The following is a 5,267-nucleotide window of genomic DNA, read 5'->3' as shown; positions in this document are numbered from 1 at the left end:
GGCAAACTGTCAACGCAGGCACACTTCCCTACCGTGGGAAGATGAACTGGGCCACACTCAGACAACGTGGAGACCATTTTTTGGAGACGGCGTGTCGGCGTCTTGTTGAATGAATGGAGTCGCCCCAGCTGGCCGGTTATAATCCCGTTTACATGAATGCGACAGTAGCGCATCGGCTTTGCAAGCGCGTTTCGGAAAGGCGATGCGACGCCGTTTACAGCAACGTTACTAGAACAAACTAAGTTTAAAAGCTCCGCCGGAGAGGCGGTCCGCGTGGCGGTCGTGAGAACTAGTGGCGCTGCAGTCACGTCTAGCTTAAAGTCACTGGAACGGGAAAAGTACCGCGACCATCCTGCGCGCCGCCATATTTGGTCCAGCGTGGCCGAAGCGGCGGCGGTGCGGTGCTGATTTCACGCGGAGTAACGCATGTTTTACGCATTGCGTGCGCTTTTGCAGCCCCGAATGAAGCATACCGTTGTTCTCTGACTGATTAGGAAAGAAATAGCGGCAGTTTTCACTTGCCTACATGCGCACGCACGCTAAAGAAATGCGAACTGCGCGGCGTTTACGCGCTCAGTTGTCTGCATTTATTAAATGCTAAGCATTTCTTAGCGAATTTCTGCGACTTTGTATCTATCTATCTATCTATCTATCTATCTATCTATCTATCTATCTATCTATCTATCTATCTATCTATCTATCTATCTATCTATCTATCTATCTATCTATCTATCTATCTATCCATCCATCCATCCATCCATCCATCCATCCATCCATCCACCCCCGACTTTGTGCTGTCCTGGCTGCTTCGTTAATGGGATGTACACCAAATTTGGTATGGCATAACATGACTGTATGACGAATATAAATTACAGGTGATAACATGAAAATGATGACATGCATGCCATGTACGGCATGAGTTACATGCCATGCTTATGGTGCACTCGCAGCCGCTTCGATAGCTTGATGCACAACAAAATTGGTATGGCGTACGTGACAAGAGTGTATGACGAACATACGTGACTGGTTATAACGTGCAAATCATGAGAGACATGCCATGTAAAAAATGATTTACATGACATGGTCTCGGGGCGCTCGCGGTCGCTTAATGAAATGCATATATACCCAAATTTTTATGACGAGCTATTTCTGTATGACGAACGTTAGTGATAGGTGGTAACATGAAAATCATGACTTCCATGTCATGTACGGCATGACTTACTTGCCACGCTCATGCTGCGATGGCGGGCGGTTCGCTAGCTTGAAATGCACCCATATTGGTATAGCGTGAGGTGACTGTATGACGAACACGAATGACAAGTGGTAACGTGAAAATCATGACTTGTGTGTCTGTATGGCATGACTTGGATGGCACGCTCTTGGTATGCTCGCGGCCATTTCGTTAGCTTGATATATACCAAGATTGGTATTGCGCGCCCTGACTGTATGACGACCATGAATGACAGGTGGTAGCATGAAAATAATAACATGCACGACATTTACGGCACGATTTGCATTACACTGTCTTGGCGCGCTTCCGGCCGTTTTGTTAACTGGATGTATAGCAAATTTGGTATGGCATGACATGGGTGCGTGACGAACATAAATTACAGGCCATGCGTTGTATATACCAGAATATGCGTACGTTTCATTCGCGTTGTGATTCAACACGCATGCATGCCAAACATGCATTGTATCTTACATGACATGCGTACCATTATTTTCATGTTACCGCACGGTATTTATGTTTGTCATACAGTCACGTCCCGTAGTACCGATTTTGGTGCATATCAAACAAGCGAACCGGCCGCGAGAGCATCATGAGCATGGCATGTAAATTATGCCTTACATGGCATGCGTACCATTACTTTCATGTTACCGCAGGGTATTTATGTTCGTCATACAGTCACGTCACGCAATACCGATTTTGGTGCATATCAAGCAAGCGAACCGGCCGCGAGAGCATCATGAGCATGGCATGTAAATCATGCCTTACATGACATGCATACCAATATTTTCTTGTTACCGCAGGGTATTTATGTTCGTCATACAGTCACGTCACGCAATACCGATTTTGGTGCATATCAAGCAAGCGAACCGGCCGCGAGAGCATCATGAGCATGGCATGTAAATCATGCCTTACATGACATGCATACCAATATTTTCATGTTACCGCAGGGTATTTATGTTCGTCATACAGTCACGTTACGCAATACCGATTTTGGTGCATATCAAGCAAGCGAACCGGCCGCGAGAGCATCAGCCATTATTTTCATGCTACCACCTGTTATTTGTGTTCGTCATACGCCAGGCAGTACCAATCTGTAGGAGTCAGTTTTCATGGCGCACTGTAAAAAGTTCACCGTAGTTTTTACGGTGAAAGCACTGGCAGCTGATGCTGCCAGACTTTTACCGTAAAAAAAACTGCGACCCGTATTTCAAGTTTACGGCATGCATGCCGTGTATATAATGATATCGTGTAGGAAAAATCTGGCCACTGTTTTTTCACTCCACAATACTTTTCCAGTAAAAATAACCACAGCCCGCAAAATCTACGTTGCACCAATTTCGTGTTATCTAGTGTTTAAGCCGTTAAATGTACGGTGGTTACACGGTATATTCATCGTTACACGGTGGCGTGTAAAACACGGTGGTGTGTAAATTCATCGTTAGACAATGCTGTGTAAAACCCCAGCAGCAACATTTTCTCGTGTTGTAGCAGACTGTAAAACATGGAGTGCACTGTGAAACATGCATACCAACATTTTCTGACTTTCTAACCTCTAGGCCGAATATATGACGTGCCCTGTGAAATGTGCACAACGATATTTTGCTGGTTTTCTAGATTTGCAGTGCCAAATGAAGACTAACATCCCTTTTGCGTATAGGCAACTGTCTGCCCATACTACTGGAACGTAACTCATGCAGATTTGTCAACTTAGGTGATTTGTAATGTACACAAAAGATATTCTCGATCTTCAACGCCCACTCTATTTCATGGTGTGAAATTCATTCGACCTGATTAACACAGTTGCAGCGCTGCTGTTTTTCTACTATGCAGCCACGTATGGCACTCTGACTAAGCCTAAAAACTGCATGCTTGGATTGGGACACTGCTGTAATATGGGAAGTGTAACTATGCTGTGCAGGAAGACAATGCAGTGGAAATGGGCAATACTGCTATTTATTAAAGTTCTCCACACACCTGGATTCTGCATTTGGCATATGTCCATTCCAGGCACAATAAATAACTTTATCATAATCTCTTTGTAACAGTTTGATCTATCTGTACATTTTTAGGTGTTCAAAAATCTGCAAAAAGAAAAGAGCGTAAGACAATACAATATACTGCTCTTCGTGGAGAGACTATATAACACTACCTACGATGTGACTTTTAGGCTATGGAGGTTTAAACTAGAGTACTCAGGCTGTTAGCATATAATGAGCGGCCACAGCAGAATGCAGCATTGAAATAGTGGAGTGATTTCAGACATAGATCTTCTCACGGCACCTTTATATGAAAGAAGAAATCGGTTATAGACAGACAGTTGTCTTAGTACCTCAGTCCGTGCTTTACTTCTATCATCAGCTTAAACATGTCTACTCTGAACAAGGCATCTCGAACTTTCCTTCTATTAACCCTTACCTAGTAGTTGCACCAGCCTCAGCGCCCTAGATTTATTAATTTCAGCCTCCCATGTCCCTTTTGTCACCACTACAGCACTTGCTATTGCTTCAAATCCACAGCTTCATCCAAAGTGACGATCTGTTTCTTTTTTTACACTTGATGCACTGCCCATTCATATATTCTATTTAGTTTCAGCAACAACATCATTACTAGTATTTATTTCATAGTTTATTCTGTTCTCTTCCGGCCCTTTCATGTTAATCTTTCATTTAATCTCAACCTCATCTATTATCCTGTCCTATATGGGTGAGCAGTGGCAAGCTTTCGTCCTGACAGATACTGGAAAGCCGCGACTATGAGTACCAGCGAAGTGTATTTCACGCGATTCTTAGCTTCTCAATTGTTTCCCTCTTATTGCTTGAGTTAATGGTAACTCCATGGCCAAGCAAATAAACTTATTTATCAGTTCTATTCTTTCACGACTTATGGTTAACTGATGTTCTGTTCCTTACCAGTTGAACATTAGGTTTTCTTCCAACTCCTTGTTAGGTCCACCCTAGTGCTTCACTTTTTTTGTTTCACCATCATCCTCTGAAGTTGTCTTGTGATTCAAAAAATAAAACGTTATCATTACAAAATTTCAAATCGCTAAATAATTCACTACAAATTTTTACTTAAAAGACTCTCCAATTCCATTTCTGTGATGCCTCCTGTAAGCATAAAATGAATACCATTGCATAGGTAGTCGCTCTATACTAGACACTTTTTCAAGGAGAACTTAGCTTGGGGCACAGTCAGAATAGATATTTGACATATGCTTCATCTGCAGTCTAGTTGCAAAACGATGACCCCCTATTTACATTGCATGGACCACAAAGCATTTTACCTCCTAAACAGGTAACGCAGCTGCTCTCAGGTCACTCCGCATCAACTACTGTCAACTTCTGATGCGTGTAATGAAATGGAAGTAGGTGAACTGACGCTAACAAGACTGTGTGAAATTAAATTTATCAGTAAGAGGTAAAAAACTAATGAAGCTAGGGAAGCTACCCAGATGACAAAGTAATCGATGCGCCCATCAGTAATCTGACAGTATAAAAGCCATAAGGAGAATGTCCGAGAACAAAATGGCACAGGCTTACTTAGTTTATCCCTCACGGTTTCTATGTTCCTCTAAGGCAGCATTTCCCTCGCTTTGACTGGACGTGTCTTCATAGCAACATTGACGAGCAAAATAGTTTTAGGCAAGGTTGCATTTGCAACATTGTGCATCCATACAGAACTCCTTGAAAATGCACAAGTGGCATCTCCAGCGGAAGCTACTCGGGCATAGAGCGAACCAAGCTGCCCAAAAATTGTGTTTAGATTGTTGGCTTTATTTTTGTACACTTATAAAGCTAGACTTTAGCCAGAAGTTTGAACATGTGAAGTTCATTTGCTGTAGTAGTAGTATGGACAACTGCTATGGTCCGTTGTATTCAATACTTCAACCTCAAGAAAATGCAGTCAGGAATTGTGCTACTCACGTAAACATTCCATTAAAAATCCATGATTTTTTCGTCAAACTGAATATTTTTGGGTTCTCTTTCCTTGCTTTTTTTCTCAGCCTTGCGTCCATGGTCTAGGTTAATACCAAAAG

General features: G+C 42.6%; 1 long non-coding RNA gene across 1 annotated transcript; it reads right to left on the bottom strand.

Annotated features, from left to right (window-relative positions):
• Positions 1 to 3,162: 3,162 nt before the first annotated feature.
• Positions 3,163 to 5,168, bottom strand: LOC119384069 (uncharacterized). The gene is made up of 3 exons (XR_005181844.2): positions 5,155 to 5,168; positions 4,141 to 4,229; positions 3,163 to 3,312 (listed from the first exon to the last, which is right to left on the bottom strand). It is a non-coding gene; the product is annotated as an uncharacterized LOC119384069 (long non-coding RNA).
• Positions 5,169 to 5,267: the final 99 nt, after the last annotated feature.

This window comes from Rhipicephalus sanguineus, chromosome 2 (assembly GCF_013339695.2).
Source record: "Rhipicephalus sanguineus isolate Rsan-2018 chromosome 2, BIME_Rsan_1.4, whole genome shotgun sequence".
Taxonomy (NCBI): domain Eukaryota; kingdom Metazoa; phylum Arthropoda; class Arachnida; order Ixodida; family Ixodidae; genus Rhipicephalus; species Rhipicephalus sanguineus.
This window is presented reverse-complemented; position numbering and strand designations above follow the sequence as displayed.